A 21,742-nucleotide genomic window follows, 5' to 3' on the forward strand; every position below is an offset into this window, starting at 1 on the left:
CTCAGCATAGTTTCATAGCGAAATCCACGAACATTCCTAATATGGAGCTTTTTGAGTGCCTTCTCACAATGATGCTGGAAAAAGGTTGCTTCTCGGCCATGTTCGTGGTGGAAAGGGCGCACCGAGCACTTGCTCCCAGAACAGACCCTGGGGCACCGCCGCACCCAGTTATAGCAAGGATGCTAAACTACAGGGACTGAGACAGTGCACTTCATAAGGCCAGGGGGCTTTAAGACTTACAATTTGAGGGCATGGCGATATCCCTGTACCCTGACTTCATGCTGTTTCAGGAAGCTAGATGACTTTTTGCACCAGCAAAGAAGAAATTACGAGAGCTACAGCTGTACTACAACATGCTCTACCCAACTAAACTGTGCGTTCTTTGTGAAGGAAAAGGGTGTATCTTCAGAGAACCCTCTCAAGTACGGGAATTCATTTAACGCAGGAACCTCAACCGCTCTAAGAGCAACCCCAGGGTGAGCAGTGATGATGAAGCATTACAGATGTAGAAAAGTACAGTAAAGTTTGCAGTTATGCCTAATATCGCAAGGGGCGAGGACACTCAACTTATGTGGCCCTATCCTAAGAATTACAAATATAATCCTGGCGGAGGAGGCTGCGAACTGAGCCTGGTGACATCCGACCCACATTGTGAGCCACCAGGGAGTGTTGTGTTTTACTTTGATCCCCTTTTAGTTTCTAGGTTTTGTGGGAAGTTTTTTGGAGGGGAGCGTGGATCTCGATTATGAACGGTTGGGTATTGCATAGAGTGGGTGGGTATTGAGTGGTGAGACATGCAGAGTGGTTTGACAATTAGTCATGCATGTTTGGTGTTGATGTGTACACTTTTGGGAGTCATTCAGATGGATACAGTACTGAACAAGAAGTGGCAGGCCGAATGTGAAGGGGGTTTGAATATGAGTAATATAATACGCTTGTTGACATGGAACATAAGGTGGTTGAATGACAATAGGAAAATCAGAATGGTGGCTGCATACTGTAGGAGACACAAGATCGATGTGTCTCTGCTTCAGGAGAAACGCACTTGCCACTGCATAGCAACATGCTGACCAAAGCCTCTTCCAGGGCAGGATCAGTGCTGCAGGTTTTACTTCTCACACTAGGGGTGTGTTAATATGGGTTAACCCTAAGGCGGGTATCACAGTGAGCACTGCCAAGGTAGACCCAAACGGAAGGTATGTTGTTGCATGCTGTCATAAAGAGGGACAAGCAGTCAAAATTGTTAATGTTTATGGACCTAACTATGATGACCCACACTTCTACCATAGTCTGGATGCTGTCTTGATGCACTACAGGGATATCCCATTAATAATAGGTGGGGATTTTAAAAGCATCTTAGATCGTCTCAGATATCAATCTAAAGGGCCCACCCACCGTCGCTCGGCTGCGGCTATCCTGGAGCTTATTGAAAGCCTCCCCCTGGTTGACGTGTGATGGCAATACTACCCCGACATAGCTGGGTTCACACACTACTCCCCTCTTCATGATTCGCACATGCAAATCGACTACTGGCTTGTGTCCAAAAGGTTAAGTGCGGAGGTGTTGATGTGCATCCTATACCCTAACACCTATTCAGATCTTTCTCCCATACAGATAGACTTGAAGTGTTGCATCAAACAGGCCCAGCGTTTCTTTGGAGGATCCCCCATACTCCCTTCTTGACCCAGTATTCGCTGCAGAAATTCAATAGCGATAGAGGTATACTTCGAAAAACATTTGGGCTCTGTTATCAATTTCAATACTGTTTGGGAGTCCTTTAAGGCAGAGGTCTTCAAACTTTTGTAGGTTCAGCCCCGCCAGCTGAATTATTTTAGATGTTAGGCCCCCACACCACCTGCCAGAAATTTCTGGAATCTGGTACACTACATAATCGACCGCCGTGTATATATCACGGGCCATATCCGGCAGACTCACAATACTAGGCTATGTGCGTCACTTCCGATGGCCCTCCTGCTGCTTCCCGCGTTTCTTCAACTTAAAATGAGCAGTTCCTGCTCCTCCTGAACTCGCCGCTCTGACCGAGGTATTTCCAACAGTACCTAACGCCAGCTGCAGCTGATTTTCAACATTGTCAATGCAGGGCACCATCGACCGCCTCTGGTAAAGATGGCTGATGGATGGTTCCTATGTTATGGTATGTTATGTTAATTTCGATTTATATAGCGCCAAATCACCGACACGTCTCTTAGCGCTTGCTTTGGGAACCCGTCCTGGCTTTCCCTGAGAGATAACCCCTACTGGGCATCCCCAAGGTGAAGACCAGGCATCCCATCGCGGTGGAGCCATAGTGGAGATTAAGCAAGCTATTGCCCAGAGTTGCAGAGTGTGAACCCATGATTCGAGTAGGCACCGAGGCGAGAATTATCAAGTCCGTGGACATTTTGAGCTCAAGACCCTGCCGCGTCGGGAATTGAACCCTGGTCCCGGGTCTGACCTCTGCATCAGGGTCTGCCTCCTCTAACCAGTGAGCCACACTTCTCCACTATGTGGTATTGGATGCCACCTGCACCAGTCAGCCAAAGTCAGGGCTAGAGAGGCTGGCTGGCTCATGAGTCAGGGTCACTGTGCAGCGCTTGGGGGAAAGGGGGGGTAGTCACAGTGAGAGTGGGTGCAGCAAGCTGCTGTGCTCATTGGTTGCAACATGACTGATGGCACATCGGTGGCGGTAATATATCATGCGACTCGGAGGGACAAAGCCTACTGGGCTGCATCCGGGCTCAGCTGCTGTCCAGTGATGATCATGAATACTTATTGAGTTCCTGATAGAGCAGGTAATCTATTAACTAAACTGTAGTTATCAATCACATCTTTTTAAACACTTATCCGCTGCTGCCATGAATAAATTGCTGTTACAGTTTTTTTTAGCTATGTGACTAGGTTAGTGTAGTACTAGTAGTAGGGCAGAAAAGTAACACACCACGGAAGAACACTACCACAGCATGGGGGATTTTAGTTTAGGATGGGCTCACCACCTTCTGCTTTGGGAGGCCTACAGTCAGGAACCACAAGTGATGACAAGAACACCATTCTGTCAGGGCTGACCTGCAACCATGATGTATTTTTTACCCATGCATGTATGTCTGTTTGTGGCGACGAGGCAGCAAATAACTTTATAAGGCACACAGTATTTACTATCCAATTAACATACAGTGGCAATAGGCCTTTTCCACCTGCGATCCAAGTGGCAGTGAGCAGGATGGCACACAAGTTTACCCGAGTGTGGTGACAGGAAGGAGGACTCTGCATGGGGATAAGAAGAACTGTGAATTAAATACCGCCACGATCATACAAAGCTTTTGTATTTCTGAAAATATAATCAAATAGGAATGCCAGTGGCAGCATGGTAACGGAAAACAATATGATAAAGTTTGGGAAGATGCACAGCTTTTTTGTTAGATTTCAACTCTATTTTATTTCAGTTAGTTTGATTTGGTGGTGCTCAATGAGGAGGCGTCGAGAACCCTACGACGTCAGGAAAACTATTTGATACGTGAGACCAGAGAGACCCTGGTGTCATCCCTTATCGGCACACACTTATGTTGTGTTTCCTTGGTTTAAGAAAACACTTTCATTCCATGTTCGTTGTCATTCATCATTTATTTCATGGTTTTCGTTTCTGTTTATATCATTTCATGTCACATTTCTTCATGATTATCAACATTCAAAATCAGGCAATATCAAGGCGTGTCCAATGCATTTCGGGCATTAAAATAGCATGCCCTTCGTCAGGGAATTGACACTAGGAATAATGATATGAGTAAACATTAGAATAAGCAATTTAAGTATTGTACATCATTGTTATTGCAACAAAATTCATTTTAGGAATGCAACAAGAATTACATTGTTTCCATCACATGCGTGTCATGCAGTTTAAAGGTGAACGGTGGTGTGGGGAAAAGAGGTCGGGGATTGTGGTTATGTTGGGTGTCTTAAAACTCAAAAAAGGTTCAGATGTTTACTTACATGCCTGTAGTAAAACGCTAGTGGATAATCTGAAAAGGATAAGAAATCGTCAAAGGAATTCCATCAAGCTCGTAAGCGCCCAGAGTTTACCCGTGCGCTGTGATGTGTTCTAAAGCGTGCGCTAAAACTAACCTGAAAGATTTGCGGGAATGGCGTCTTGTCCGATGCTCGTCTCTTTGACTCGCCGGTGAAGCTGAAAGCTTCCGGCGTTCATAAGTTCAAAACTCTCGCGGTCATGTGATGGGTCACATGTTTCAAAAGGGAAGAAAGACTTTCGTGCCTTAACCGATGCGTGTTCACAAAAGGCGGAATAAGCCGGGTTATGAATCGAATAAATGTTCAGGACAACAATAGATATGGGGATGACATCTCACTATGATATGGTGAAATAGTCACTAAAAAAATATCACATGGGAAAAATAAACGTGATAATAGAAAAATTACATGGTAGAGTTCAGGGGATCGAACTGCCAATTAGGGGATGGTATTGTGTGGTGTTCTGTGAGTGGAGCTAGCATGAACGTGATGGAGTCGGGTAACAGATTGGGTTGTATAGTGTCAAAGGTGTTGGGAACATGCACATTAACAATAGAGTCGATTTCCAGAGCAATTCTATCACAGGTAACAAGAAAATTCTATTCTTTCGTTTAAACCCATAGGTTTCTGGGTTGACAGTTTGTGGATCCAGTAATTCTCTCGTCTTAACAGCAATTTATTATTGTTTACCCCTTTATGTTTGAGAACAGTCTCTAAAACAATAAACTTGACTTGGGAAACATTGTGTTGTAATTCTACAAAATGTGCCGAGAGAGCTGACTTCAAATTCTTCAGTCTGATGTTGGATTTGTGTTCAGTCAGGCGCACCTTTATGCGTCTCTCAGTTTTCCCAACATACGTTTTTCCACACGGGCATTTGATCCCGTATATTAAGTTACTGGAGTCACAGGTGGCATTAACTCGTAGTTTTATTGGATAACCCTGTGTTGGATGGTTGATGGTGTGTCCTCTGATAATGTTATTGCAATTACCACAATTAAGGCAAGGTTTTGTTCCGTGGTATGTGGTGGGATCATTTGGTTTGCTTTGTAGGATTTCCCCTAAATTCTTGGCTCTTGTGTAAGCAAATAGCGGTGGTTGGTTGAATGCTCTGTTGAAATCAGGTTCGAGGTTAAGGATGGTCCAATGCTTCATTATTATTTGTTTGAATTTTCTGCTGTTGGTGGAATATTTTGAAACCACTACTATCTGAGTTTGTTCAGATTTTACAGTTGGTGTCAAAAGTTTAGTTCTTTCCAGGTTCTCAATTCTCCTTTTTGTTTCATCCACTAGGTTCTTTGGGTAACCTCTTTTCAAAAATTTGTTTGACATCTCGCTTAGTCTTAAGTTAAGGGTGGTTTGGTCTGAAGTAATTCTTTTGACCCTTGCCATTTGCGAATATGGTAGGTTTCTGATCAGGTTTGGTTCATGAAAGCTGGAATGCAATAGCATGTTGTTTCTGTCAGTGGGTTTGACGTAGAGGTCTGTATTGAATCCATTTGGGGTTACTGTAACTTTGACGTCCAGAAAATTTACTGATGTGTCAGAGATATCCCAAGTTAGTTGGATCCTTTGATCAATGGAGTTGAAATTGTTCAGTTGATGTCTTAATTTCTCCTCCGAGTCTGTCCATATGATGAAGAAGTCATCAATATATCTTGATATCATTTTCAGATGATCTGTCCAGTTCGTGTCCTTTAGAATATGCTGGGTCTCGTACCAATGCATGAATGTGTTCGCGTTTACAGGTCCGGCCGAATTGCCCATTGCCATCCCTGTAAGTTGTTGGTACCACTTGTCTTTAACTCTGAAGTAGTTATGGTATAAGGTGAATTGCATAAGCTCCATCAAAAACAGTTGAAAGTCATGGTCTACATCCGTGTTCAGAATGGCTGATTCTATTGCTTCAATGCCCATGCTGTGCGGTATGTTTGTGTATAAGCTGCAAACATCAGCAGTACATAGCAATATTTTTTCATTGGGGTTGAGTTGAATTTGTTGTAGTTTAAGCAAGAATTGCGAAGTGTCCTTTATATATGTTTGGGTAGATTGTACCGATGGTTGGAGATACTTGTCAATTAGTTGTCCTATTGGTTGATGTATACTCCCTCTAGTGGAGACAATAGGTCTCATGGGGGGGTTTCTAAGATTTTTGTGGATTTTAGGCACCATTCTTAGTGTAGGACTTTTGGGGTTGCTAGTTATGAGAAAGTTCTTCGTCCTTTCCGTAATAGTTCCCTGTTTGTGTGCCTGGTCAATGATGTTTTTTAACGTTTTGGCATATTCCGTGGTAGGGTTTGAATCCAATTCGTTATATGTTGACCTGTCCATGACATGTTCAGTTACTTTTTCATTGTACATTGAACTATTCATAATGACAATCGCTCCTCCCTTGTCGGCCTTGGTGAAGATTATTTGATCGTCGGTTGCTATTCTTCACATTGTATCCAAATCCTTCTGTGTAATGTTTCTGTTTTTGGGTTTGGTGTATTTGAGTTTATTGAGGTCTTGTTTAACAAGACTTTCAAAAAGGTCCAAAGTCTTGTGGCTTGTGGGTGCTTGGAATGAGCTCTGTGGACGTAGTCCTAATAGTTGGTCTTTCTCTTGTGGTGGACGTTCTGGTAAGGTGTTGTCAAAAAAATGCCTAAGTTTGAGTTTACGCATTAGTTTAAAGAAGCTCACTTCTTGTTCCAGGAGATCTGTCTGGGTGGTAGGTACAAATGAAGTTCCTTTCTCCAATAGTTTAAGTTCATATGTGTCAAAGTGTTGATCACTGATGTTGATACTATTACGGAAAGGACGAAGAACTTTCTCATAACTAGCAACCCCAAAAGTCCGACACTAAGAATGGTGCCTAAAATCCACAAAAATCTTAGAAACCCCCCCATGAGACCTATTGTCTCCACTAGAGGGAGTATACATCAACCAATAGGACAACTAATTGACAAGTATCTCCAAGTATCTCCAACCATCGGTACAATCTACCCAAACATATATAAAGGACACTTCGCAATTCTTGCTTAAACTACAACAAATTCAACTCAACCCCAATGAAAAAATATTGCTATGTACTGCTGATGTTTGCAGCTTATACACAAACATACCGCACAGCATGGGCATTGAAGCAATAGAATCAGTCATTCTGAACACGGATGTAGACCATGACTTTCAACTGTTTTTGATGGAGCTTATGCAATTCACCTTATACCATAGCTACTTCAGAGTTAAAGACAAGTGGTACCAACAACTTACAGGGATGGCAATGGGCAATTCGGCCGCACCTGTATACGCGAACACATTCATGCATTGGTACGAGACCCAGCATATTCTAAACGACACAAACTGGACAGATCATCTGAAAATGATATCAAGATATATTGATGACTTCTTCATCATATGGACAGACTCGGAGGAGAAATTAAGACATCAACTGAACAATTCCAACTCCATTGATCAAAGGATCCAACTAACTTGGGATATCTCTGACACATCAGTAAATTTTCTGGACGTCAAAGTTACAGTAACCCCAAATGGATTCAATACAGACCTCTACGTCAAACCCACTGACAGAAACAACATGCTATTGCATTCCAGCTTTCATGAACCAAACCTGATCAGAAACCTACCATATTCGCAAATGGCAAGGGTCAAAAGAATTACTTCAGACCAAACCACCCTTAACTTAAGACTAAGCGAGATGTCAAACAAATTTTTGAAAAGAGGTTACCCAAAGAACCTAGTGGATGAAACAAAAAGGAGAATTGAGAACCTGGAAAGAACTAAACTTTTGACACCAACTGTAAAATCTGAACAAACTCAGATAGTAGTGGTTTCAAAATATTCCACCAACAGCAGAAAATTCAAACAAATAATAATGAAGCATTGGACCATCCTTAACCTCGAACCTGATTTCAACAGAGCATTCAACCAACCACCGCTATTTGCTTACACAAGAGCCAAGAATTTAGGGGAAATCCTGCAAAGCAAACCAAATGATCCCACCACATACCACGGAACAAAACCTTGCCTTAATTGTGGTAATTGCAATAACATTATCAGAGGACACACCATCAACCATCCAACACAGGGTTATCCAATAAAACTACGAGTTAATGCCACCTGTGACTCCAGTAACTTAATATACGGGATCAAATGCCCGTGTGGAAAAACGTATGTTGGGAAAACTGAGAGACGCCTAAAGGTGCGCCTGACTGAACACAAATCCAACATCAGACTGAAGAATTTGAAGTCAGCTCTCTCGGCACATTTTGTAGAATTACAACACAATGTTTCCCAAGTCAAGTTTATTGTTTTAGAGACTGTTCTCAAACATGAAGGGGTAAACAATAATAAATTGCTGTTAAGACGAGAGAATTACTGGATCCACAAACTGTCAACCCAGAAACCTATGGGTTTAAACGAAAGAATAGAATTTTCTTGTTACCTGTGATAGAATTGCTCTGGAAATCGACTCTATTGTTAATGTGCATGTTCCCAACACCTTTGACACTATACAACCCAATCTGTTACCCGACTCCATCACGTTCATGCTAGCTCCACTCACAGAACACCGCACAATACCATCCCCTAATTGGCAGTTCGATCCCCTGAACTCTACCATGTAATTTTTCTATTATCACGTTTATTTTTCCCATGTGATATTTTTTTAGTGACTATTTCACCATATCATAGTGAGATGTCATCCCCATATCTATTGTTGTCCTGAACATTTATTCGATTCATAACCCGGCTTATTCCGCCTTTTGTGAACACGCATCGGTTAAGGCACGAAAGTCTTTCTTCCCTTTTGACACATGTGACCCATCACATGACCGCGGGAGTTTTGAACTTATGAACGGCGGAAGCTTTCAGCTTCACCGGCGAGTCAAAGAGACGAGCATCGGACAAGACGCCATTCCCGTAAATCTTTCAGGTTAGTTTTAGCGCACGCTTTAGAACACATCACAGCGCACGGGTAAACTCTGGGCGCTTACGAGCTTGATGGAATTCCTTTGACGATTTCTTATCCTTTTCAGATTATCCACTAGCGTTTTACTACAGGCATGTAAGTGAACATCTGAACCTTTTTTGAGTTTTAAGACACCCAACATAACCACAATCCCCGACCTCTTTTCCCCACACCACCGTTCACCTTTAAACTGCATGACACGCATGTGATGGAAACAATGTAATTCTTGTTGCATTCCTAAAATGAGTTTTGTTGCAATGACAATGATGTACAATACTTAAATTGCTTATTCTAATGTTTACTCATATCATTATTCCTAGTGTCAATTCCCTGACGAAGGGCATGCTATTTTAATGCCCGAAATGCATTGGACACGCCTTGATATTGCCTGATTTTGAATGTTGATAATCATGAAGAAATGTGACATGAAATGATATAAACAGAAACGAAAACCATGAAATAAATGATGAATGACAACGAACATGGAATGAAAGTGTTTTCTTAAACCAAGGAAACACAACATAAGTGTGTGCCGATAAGGGATGACACCAGAGTCTCTCTGGTCTCACGTATCAAATAGTTTTCCTGACGTCGTAGGGTTCTCGACGCCTCCTCATTGAGCACCACCAAATCAAACTAACTGAAATAAAATAGAGTTGAAATCTAACAAAAAAGCTGTGCATCTTCCCAAACTTTATCACATTGTTCCTCCCAGCGCCCACGGGATTGATAGCACGCACCCCTAAACATTGGAAATTGAAACTGAATCATGTCTAACTATGAGGAAATATCTAAAAGCACAGAGGCCAGAGCCTCCACTTTCGCATATGAGGAAAAAGACGTGGACCAAATCTACTCTCTAATCAGGGAGGAGCTAGCACATGAAACATCAAGTCGATCAAAGGAGCAAAACATAAAGCAACTATTATACCTATCTAAGAGAAAAACAAATCAACAATTACACGCTAGTACTCTCATCAAGTACAACAGGAACCACCGTATACCTCGTGGGTTAAGAATTGCACTCAAACCATCCCTATGCAAACACTCCAAAAAATTCCAGGAACGGTGGTACGAGATACTTAATAAATGTTCATTGGATTTAATTATTTTAATCATCCAAGAATTATCTACCATCTTGGAGGAAATCTCCGCTGAAATTCAGGAAACGGCCACGGAACTATCAAAAATGATGACCGAGGATGAATTGAAGACTACCTTAGAGGACATCAAAACTCAAATTGACCGACATACTAGGGAGATTAATGAACGTAAAATCCGTAAGTTCAAGCGGGACACCTTGGATTACAAACTGGGGGAGGTCTCACATGGGCTGATGTGTATGCACAAAAACGAAGAAACCACCCTTATAACTCCAATACAGATACCTCCTTGACTGACAGTGAATCTACTTCAAGACCCCGTAAAAGCCAACCCACAAGAACATCACAAGAACAAACCCCAACTGTGGAAGCTACCACCAGCCAAACACATGACAGCAGCCCTTTTTTAGATCAGGGCCAAGCGCAAAAAGGAGACCCAGGAGAGGGAAAGGAAAAAGAAAAGGAAAAGGAGAAAGAAAGGGACCCGCCGACCACTCGGAGCATAACAGCAACAACCAAGGTGATGGAGAAAAAACCGAAGAAGAATTAACTACAGATCATTTAGTTATCAACATCAGTGATCAACACTTTGACACATATGAACTTAAACTATTGGAGAAAGGAACTTCATTTGTACCTACCACCCAGACAGATCTCCTGGAACAAGAAGTGAGCTTCTTTAAACTAATGCGTAAACTCAAACTTAGGCATTTTTTTGACAACACCTTACCAGAACGTCCACCACAAGAGAAAGACCAACTATTAGGACTACGTCCACAGAGCTCATTCCAAGCACCCACAAGCCACAAGACTTTGGACCTTTTTGAAAGTCTTGTTAAACAAGACCTCAATAAACTCAAATACACCAAACCCAAAAACAGAAACATTACACAGAAGGATTTGGATACAATGAGAAGAATAGCAACCGACGATCAAATAATCTTCACCAAGGCCGACAAGGGAGGAGCGATTGTCATTATGAATAGTTCAATGTACAATGAAAAAGTAACTGAACATGTCATGGACAGGTCAACATATAACGAATTGGATTCAAACCCTACCACGGAATATGCCAAAACGTTAAAAAACATCATTGACCAGGCACACAAACAGGGAACTATTACGGAAAGGACGAAGAACTTTCTCATAACTAGCAACCCCAAAAGTCCTACACTAAGAATGGTGCCTAAAATCCACAAAAATCTTAGAAACCCCCCCATGAGACCTATTGTCTCCACTAGAGGGAGTATACATCAACCAATAGGACAACTAATTGACAAGTATCTCCAACCATCGGTACAATCTACCCAAACATATATAAAGGACACTTCGCAATTCTTGCTTAAACTACAACAAATTCAACTCAACCCCAATGAAAAAATATTGCTATGTACTGCTGATGTTTGCAGCTTATACACAAACATACCGCACAGCATGGGCATTGAAGCAATAGAATCAGCCATTCTGAACACGGATGTAGACCATGACTTTCAACTGTTTTTGATGGAGCTTATGCAATTCACCTTATACCATAGCTACTTCAGAGTTAAAGACAAGTGGTACCAACAACTTACAGGGATGGCAATGGGCAATTCGGCCGCACCTGTATACGCGAACACATTCATGCATTGGTACGAGACCCAGTATATTCTAAACGACACGAACTGGACAGATCATCTGAAAATGATATCAAGATATATTGATGACTTCTTCATCATATGGACAGACTCGGAGGAGAAATTAAGACATCAACTGAACAATTTCAACTCCATTGATCAAAGGATCCAACTAACTTGGGATATCACTGACACATCAGTAAATTTTCTGGACGTCAAAGTTACAGTAACCCCAAATGGATTCAATACAGACCTCTACGTCAAACCCACTGACAGAAACAACATGCTATTGCATTCCAGCTTTCATGAACCAAACCTGATCAGAAACCTACCATATTCGCAAATGGCAAGGGTCAAAAGAATTACTTCAGACCAAACCACCCTTAACTTAAGACTAAGCGAGATGTCAAACACATTTTTGAAAAGAGGTTACCCAAAGAACCTAGTGGATGAAACAAAAAGGAGAATTGAGAACCTGGAAAGAACTAAACTTTTGACACCAACTGTAAAATCTGAACAAACTCAGATAGTAGTGGTTTCAAAATATTCCACCAACAGCAGAAAATTCAAACAAATAATAATGAAGCATTGGACCATCCTTAACCTCGAACCTGATTTCAACAGAGCATTCAACCAACCACCGCTATTTGCTTACACAAGAGCCAAGAATTTAGGGGAAATCCTGCAAAGCAAACCAAATGATCCCACCACATACCACGGAACAAAACCTTGCCTTAATTGTGGTAATTGCAATAACATTATCAGAGGAGACACCATCAACCATCCAACACAGGGTTATCCAATAAAACTATGAGTTAATGCCACCTGTGACTCCAGTAACTTAATATACGGGATCAAATGCCCGTGTGGAAAAACGTATGTTGGGAAAACTGAGAGACGCATAAAGGTGCGCCTGACTGAACACAAATCCAACATCAGACTGAAGAATTTGAAGTCAGCTCTCTCGGCACATTTTGTAGAATTACAACACAATGTTTCCCAAGTCAAGTTTATTGTTTTAGAGACTGTTCTCAAACATGAAGGGGTAAACAATAATAAATTGCTGTTAAGACGAGAGAATTACTGGATCCACAAACTGTCAACCCAGAAACCTATGGGTTTAAACGAAAGAATAGAATTTTCTTGTTACCTGTGATAGAATTGCTCTGGAAATCGACTCTATTGTTAATGTGCATGTTCCCAACACCTTTGACACTATACAACCCAATCTGTTACCCGACTCCATCACGTTCATGCTAGCTCCACTCACAGAACACCACACAATACCATCCCCTAATTGGCAGTTCGATCCCCTGAACTCTACCATGTAATTTTTCTATTATCACGTTTATTTTTCCCATGTGATATTTTTTTAGTGACTATTTCACCATATCATAGTGAGATGTCATCCCCATATCTATTGTTGTCCTGAACATTTATTCGATTCATAACCCGGCTTATTCCGCCTTTTGTGAACACACATCGGTTAAGGCACGAAAGTCTTTCTTCCCTTTTGACACATGTGACCCATCACATGACCGCGGGAGTTTTGAACTTATGAACGCCGGAAGCTTTCAGCTTCACCGGCGAGTCAAAGAGACGAGCATCGGACAAGACGCCATTCCCGTAAATCTTTCAGGTTAGTTTTAGCGCACGCTTTAGAACACATCACAGCGCACGGGTAAACTCTGGGCGCTTACGAGCTTGATGGAATTCCTTTGACGATTTCTTATCCTTTTCAGATTATCCACTAGCGTTTTACTACAGGCATGTAAGTGAACATCTGAACCTTTTTTGAGTTTTAAGACACCCAACATAACCACAATCCCCGACCTCTTTTCCCCACACCACCGTTCACCTTTAAACTGCATGACACGCATGTGATGGAAACAATGTAATTCTTGTTGCATTCCTAAAATGAATTTTGTTGCAATAACAATGATGTACAATACTTAAATTGCTTATTCTAATGTTTACTCATATCATTATTCCTAGTGTCAATTCCCTGACGAAGGGCATGCTATTTTAATGCCCGAAATGCATTGGACACGCCTTGATATTGCCTGATTTTGAATGTTGATAATCATGAAGAAATGTGACATGAAATGATATAAACAGAAACGAAAACCATGAAATAAATGATGAATGACAACGAACATGGAATGAAAGTGTTTTCTTAAACCAAGGAAACACAACATAAGTGTGTGCCGATAAGGGATGACACCAGAGTCTCTCTGGTCTCACGTATCAAATAACGGAAAACAATATGTCACATTTAAAAGCCATTCAATATTCTGTATCCCTCAGGTAGCTTGTTCGTAAATATATTTAGCCAATTATAACTTTCAAGTCAATGGATGATTCAGTCATTAAATAACAGAGTTATCCTATGGAATAAAAAGCCAAGCAACACAATGGAAATTTTGATATCACAGAATTTTTTTTTAAAGGTCTGATAACTCACATAAACGCTGCAGCCAATGCGGTCAAGAATTTATACAAGTGAATTAATTGAATTAATGCTCCAATATGTTTGTCATTTCTGATGTTTATATACATTTCCCTCTCAGCTTCATTTTGCTTGCGAGAAAAGTGTCACTCGGTGGTTGAACTGTTACTCATAATTACCCTGAAATTATAAAAGTGTCACACATAGCAATCTTAAACCTTGGCAGCTATGGAACATTCATTTCAGCTGCAGAGCATGCCTGATGAGCCTAAGATAGCTGGCCAAGCCGTCATGCGCTCCTAGGTGCCCCAACCATTCCTCCCCCTGCTGGCAGTGACAACATCAGCCCACCCCATCCCGTAAAACTGCCTCAGTACGGAAAAATCAAATGATTATAACAATGTGTTATAATCATTTTTTTTCTTTTTTTAGTAATTGGGCGGCATTACTCCGCCTTAGCGGAGGAGCAGCTCCAACCTAAAAAAGTCAGATTTAAGACACTATTAAGCATTGCGCTTAGTTATGAATGTATATGCTAAACATGTGTAGTATTGCAGCACCTAACTATGCCATAATATTTGCATCAGAAAAAGTATTTATTGAATATTGATTTCTGTAGAGAGTTTACATTCACAAGCCATTAAAATTGATGTAATTTAAGGAAAGGGTTCATGCAGTTTAACCACAAATGTGTTAAAAACAAGAACCAAGTGCGTGTGCCACTGTTCAATAACAAAATAACTATTTAGATTTATGGCTTACTGAAGGTTTCTTGCATTTTTTTCTCACATAGTGAATAATGACACTACAGGTCTCCAACCCCAATCAGACATAAGCTCGCCAAGGGAAAGTCAACAATGTATATTGTTGGTGATTGTTAATGATGCAGTCCTGGGTAAAAAGATCACTATATTTTTTCATTGGGTGGATGCTTTAAGACACGGAGTAGACCTGTTGTTATTTGTTGTATGTCTGCCAGACTCCAGATACAACTCTTAACCTATTCTCGCTTCATGACAGCGCCACAAACACATCCAAATATTATCCTATATGCAACCATAATATGCAATTCAAATACACATACTTGATGGCAGGAGACATGATTATTTCTGAACTTAGTGTAAATAAGGGGGTGACGCCCCGGGGCCTACACTTCTTGGACAGGGATTGGAGTTATTAAATGTTTGAGTATTCCTGCATGTGGATGCCACCCGTCGGCGCATAGGTACGTTTATTTAGAAGAAAGTACAGGCATGGTCAATGGTTTTCTTATATGTTGATACAATTGTTAATAAAATATCAAAACTGAAATCAATAGAAGGCTTAGTAAATACAATCAAAGCCTTCTTCTTGTGGTTTATTATTTTAATACTTCTTAACCCCTTCCATGCTCATGACGAGCTCAGCTCATCATGAGGCACAGAGTAATTTCAGGAGGTAAGATTTTTCCAACAACAGCCTACTTGATTTTCACCCCCTGTAGTTCACAGGCCTGGGTTTTCCTCAGATCTAAGAGATGCGGTGATGAGTATTGTATCAGATGCGTTTAAATCAGTGTCAGTCAACTCTCCTAGATCTTGGTATTCTGAAGCTGCATGTTTCTGGCAAGGAGTCTCCTCTGCTTTGAAATCGAACGCAAAGGAACAGGACTGTCTCTTCCTTTGCTTTCGGTTTTAGCAGAGGAGACGTCCTGCCTCCCACTGCAGCTGAAGCATTTCAGCAATACCAATTAACCCCCTCCTGGGAGGTGAACTGTAGCACTTAGCAGACAAAAAGCATGGGCGCGTCGTGCCCAATGATTTTCCCTCCCCCCACCACTTTGTCACCGGGAGTTCGCTAATGAAAGAAATTCCCATTTGAAATGGGTGAAGACTTGCAACGCACAGGACAACAAAGGTAAGATTTTAGGGTCGAGTGCATGCCTCCCCTGTGATGGTGTCGCGCCCCCGTGTGGGGGTGCGCCCCACAGTTTGAAGAACACTGCTTTAAGGTCTCTATCTGAGGTATTGCCATGTCTAATCATGCGGGGTTGGTCCGGTCACTAACAGACCCTCTGACACGCTTGGATAAAGATATCCTGGTGCTTGAACAAACCTTCCAAAGGACGGGGGACGAGAGAGTTCTGGGAGACATCAGGGTAGCGCTTGAGGAATTCCAGGACACAGGAGATAGGGAAGTCAAACATCTGATAAAATATGCAGCGGCTAGGGTGTACGGTGAGGGGGACCGTCCGGGGCTACTTTAGCAGCTATGCTACGCACACGGTGTGAAGAGGACACTATTACAGAAATATTGGATGAGGAAGGCCTCCCCCTGCACAAACAACAAGATATAGCAAATAGATTCCACAGATACTATTCGCAGCTATACACCTCCCAGTCTTCTCCTGACAATAAGGATATACTGGACTACCTGGAGCACTTTCAGATGAAATGGCTAACAAACACTCACAAAGAATACCTCATGTTTCCACTTTCTTCTGGTAAGGTCAAGGTGGCTATCCAATCCATGCGTGCTGGCAGTGCGCCAGGTATTGACGGGCTTATAGTAGCATTTTACAGGATGTTCCAGGACCAACTGGTTCCCCACCTCATGACATTATTTGAACATATGGCACAGGCTAAAACGATGCCCCCATCTATGAGAGAGGCAGTGATAATTATGATAATAAAACCAGGGAAGTCACCGGAAGCTTGCTCATCCTACAGACCCCTTTATTTGTTGAATGTTTAGCATATATCTTGATATTCGCTAAAATATTGGCTAATTTCTTATCTCCCCTGGTGCCCCTGGTGGCGAGATCAGAACAAGTGGGGTTTGTACCTGGGCATAATACTACTTTAAATCTTTGAATCATTTTTGGCACAATTCAAAGACCAGATCCAGAAATCAAGGTTGTAGCAATCTTCTTGGATACCGAGAAGGTGTTTGATTCTGTAGAGTGGGCCTTCATGAAGAGTGTTCTGAAGAGAATAGGAGTGGGGGACATTTTCATCCAACTAGTCACAATGCTCTACTCTTGCCCCACGGCTAGGACATGACTGTGTGTAAAGGGGTATTCCTTCGTTATTCAGCAGAAGTAAAGCACAGAAGAAATGTAGGATTCAAATAAAGTACATGGTTTATTCTTCTTAATATAACAGCGTATCCACTGGAGCACGACCGTATACTGCAACGTCCAACTTCTGAATGAATCATTCATCAGTTGGATGGCACAGAGATGCATGACTCACGAGCGATGCACCTTTGAAGGAAAACATTCTTCAAAGGTGCGCGCCTCAGAATACATGTAAAGCTTTTACAATAGACATAAAAGAAACACTCTAAATGAACAATGAAAATCCTATTAAATAAAATGTAACATGTACTTCACATCATCTCCCTTTTTTACAGACAAATAAAAAAAGAAACAAATGTAATGCAAAAATAATTAGTTCAAATAATAATCCCTAAATCGTGAAGGAAAATAACAATTTCTGTTTACTCTGGTTGAAGTCGTGGAAGAGAAAGTAAAGGGACTGGGAACCACAAATGAATCAACATTATGATCAAAACAACATAAATCATCTGTAGTGTGTGTGTGTCCTGTGGCATTGGTTGAGAAACATTATCAGAAGAGGTTCCCAAGGGAAAATAGGAACAAGAAGAACTGTCATCAACACCTTGTTGGCCTGCTCGGGAGTAAGTTTGACAATTACTCGCTTGTTCCACCACCCCTTTTTATCAAGAAAGAGAGAACCTTTTGAAATTTTGAGAACTTGAGTGGGAAGAGAAAATTTAGACATACCTTTTTTGACCCTATCATGAGTTTTAATGATTACCCAATCACCAACCCTAAAGGCTTGTGATGTGGGAATGATCTTAGAATCAAAGTTTCTCTTTTGAACCTTATGTTGATTTGACACATTTTCTTTAACTATGCCTTTATTATGACAAGCTAGGCATGACTTATTGTTAGTAGATAAGTACTTGATCCAAGAAGGACATATGTTCCCATTGGGATTCCTGTTTTTTTAACAATCTGAAAGGAGAGATACCTGTTGTTGAATGAGGGGTAACAAAATACGACCATACCTTTTTTTAAAGAAAACTTTCAACAGCTACATTACAAGAAATAGCGGTTTGTATACCTTCTTTGAGAAACCTATTCATCCTTTCAATTAAACCATTACAAGAAGGTGAATAAAGTGCCACTCTGAGATGTTTAACATCATGTAACTTCAGAAATTCTTGTACAATTGAAGAGCAAAAATGAGAACCATTGTTGCTTACAATCTCCTTATGAGAACCCTCAGAAAGAAAAACTTTCTTTTTAAACTAATGACTGAGGATGAATTTGGTTTTTCACAAAATTCAAACTCAACCCATTTTGATTAATAATCAATGAGTGATATAATGTAGCGTTTATCATGAGGTAAAATTTCAAACGGTCCTGCAAAATCAATGGCCAGTTTGTCCCAAGCTTCTTCCGGAAAAGGAACATTATGTAAAGGTAAATGAGAAGTCTTCCAGTGTGTATCTGAAACTAAACAAGTGTCACAAGAATGTATCCACTGTATAACATCTTTGTCAAGAGCTGGCCACCAAAGTGTTCTTTCAATTTTCTTGACGTGTCTTAAACTCCTAAGTGACCTTGATGAGCTGCTTGAAACAGTTTTTTCCAAAAGTTTAGAGGGGGAATACATTGGTCACCTCTGAAAATTACATCATTTATGATGGAAAGCTCATCAGAAATTTGTCCATACGATTTCAGAGAGGCAGGAAGAGAACGTATCTTCGGCCAACCTGAAATAATCATATTTATGACAGCCATTAAAACTGCATCATCAGAATAACTTTTGATCCAATCAGATTCTGAAATGGAAAAAGGTGAAATAACCAACTCTTCTATAGAAGCCACAACACATTCTATATCATCAACGTTTTCACTATTATCATTTTCTATTGGCAACCTTGAAAGAGCATCAGTCCTTAAGTTATTACCTCCTGAAAAGTGTTGTATGGTGAAGTTGTATTCGTGAAGTCTAGAGAGAATTCTTACAAGACTAGCGGAAGCTTTCCCTGTACCATTCCCATTGAGAAGGTGTAGCAGGGGTTTATGATCACTTAAAAGTGTAAAGTAAGAGCCCTAAATATAAGTTTTGAATTTTTCTAAAGCCCAAGAACAGGCAATGGCTTCTCTCTCAATGGTGCTATAATTTGATTCCGCACCACTGAGAGATCTTGATGCGAAGCCAATGATGTTTTCTATAGCACCATTCCATTCACAAAGCACAGCTCCCACACCCTTCTGGCTAGCTTCAACAGAAATAGTACATTTTAATCCTGGAGTGAAGGAGGATAAAGCTGGTGCTTCTACAATAACCTTTTTTAGAAGATTGAATGCTAAATCTGATTCTTGGGACCACACAAACTTCACATCTTTTTTAAGAAGAACCCGAAGAGGTTGCACAAGTTGAGAATAATTTTGAATGAATCTAGAATAGTATCCCGTCAGACCTAAAAAAGATTTCAATGAATCTTTATCTTTGGGAATGGGAATATTTGAAATGGTTTGAGTAAGTGAATGATTGGGTTTAATTCCCTTTGCAGAAATTTTATGCCCAAGATAGTCTAATTCCTTTACAAGAAAGTTAGATTTATTTACTCCTAAAGTTATTCTAACATCTTTAAAGCGTCTTAAGACTTTTCTTAGAGTTTTGAAATGTTTATGTTGGGTTTTAGAATGTATTTAAACATCGTCTTGGTATGTCATGTAAAATGGTGTCCATATATTTCTGGAATACGCTCGCCGCGGATGCCAATCAAAAGGGAAGCCTTAAATATTTGAATGCTCCAAAAGGATTAATGAAAGTGGTAAGTTCTGAAGAACACTTAGGGGGCCATTAGGATGGCGGAAGGACTTTGCCCGCCCGCCATCCTCACGGTACTTGGGATCGTCCGCCCGTGGGGGGGTATTAGGATGCGGGAGCAACCTGCATTTTTAACATTGTGGTGGGTGGTGCTCTCAGCACCGCCCGCCACAATGCTAAAAATGCATGTATGCATTTGCATACAAAAAGCGGCAGGCACCGCACGGTGCCTGCCACTTTGTGTATGCAAATGCTGGGGGTACCAAATGTACTCCCCATGTGCACCCCCCACCTCACCTTCACTCCGGGGGCACGCAGGGGGCCCCCAAAGTGAACACCACCTGCCTTTCCGTGGCAGCGGCATCTGTTGCAGCCCATACTAATATGGCTGGCGGTGTCTGATAGACACCGCCACCATATTAAACCTTTTTGGCCGGTCTTTCCATCCGCCGCGGACCCCCCAGCCATGATAATATGGCGGGGGTCATTCTAGTTAGGATGGTGGGTGGATTGCCCCCGCCAGGCCGGCGGTGGCTACCGCCAGCCTGGTGGGGGCAATCCGCCCGCCATCCTAATGGGCCCCTTAGTTAGGGGAATTTGATGATAGGCGCTTCTGAGGTCTAGAAGAGTAAAAAATCTTGACTCAGAGATGCCAGTAAGTAAGTCCTGAATTTTTGGTAAAGGGTGACAGTCAATTAATATATTTTGATTTAAAGAGCGAAGATCCGCACTTAGACGAATACTTGAGTCTTTCTTTTTAACGACTACAATTGGACTGACCCAAAGTGATGAATCTGTCGATTCAATAATGTCTTCAGACACCATTTTTTCCAAAACCTTTTTTAAATCGTCTCTAACAATAAGGGGAATATTTCTTAATTTATGAATGACTGGAATAGCATTAGGCTTGAGCTTAATGAGGTGTTCAACATTTCTGATCTTTCCAACAGAGTCATTAAAAACTTCTGGAAATTCAGAAATAACGTCATGAATCACTTTTTTATCCATTTTATGTACAGTGGAGATGGAAACATAATTTATTTGAACAGGAGAATCTGAACCCGGAACTAATCTGAGTCCCATTTTAGCAAGGTCCTGCCAAGTAACTATGCATTTCCCATCAATAGCTACATAGACCTTTGTATCTACATATCTACCAAAGCATGACATTTTTGTTGCAAAATAGCCTAACATATCTATGTCCATACCACCATATGCTTTGGGAATGATGTCTAAGGGTTGTAAATGTACATTCGAGGGTCAGTGAGTATTAAATAAAACATCAGATATGATAGTCACAGGTGCCCCAGAATCTGCCATCATGTCTAAAAGATGATAATCAATAATAACTTCTCATGTAGGATCTTTTAAACGACTTTTGTTAGGTGATGTTTCAACTAAGTCAATAGAAAGTATCTCTTTCTTATGTAAAGCATTTGAAAGTATATCAAAAGTATTAACATCAACAGTATTAATATTAATATTTTCTAAAGAGAATTCAATTAATGGAGCATCAATTTCATCATTTTCTAAAGAGGATATTGTGCTGACTTGAATCGCTCTTTTGTTTCTACAAACAGTGTGGAAGTGTCCAATTTTATGGCAAAATGTGTGCCTTTTGCCCAGTGCAAGACAAACTGGGCTATTTCCAAGGTGCGTTTTAGACCCACATCTGTAGCAAAATGAATTAGCCTTTTTTTAAAAGGTCAAGGGCCAGATGCATCATGCAAAGA

The sequence above is a fragment of the Lissotriton vulgaris genome, chromosome 4_1 (genome assembly GCF_964263255.1).
Source record: "Lissotriton vulgaris chromosome 4_1, aLisVul1.2, whole genome shotgun sequence".
NCBI classification, from domain to species: domain Eukaryota; kingdom Metazoa; phylum Chordata; class Amphibia; order Caudata; family Salamandridae; genus Lissotriton; species Lissotriton vulgaris.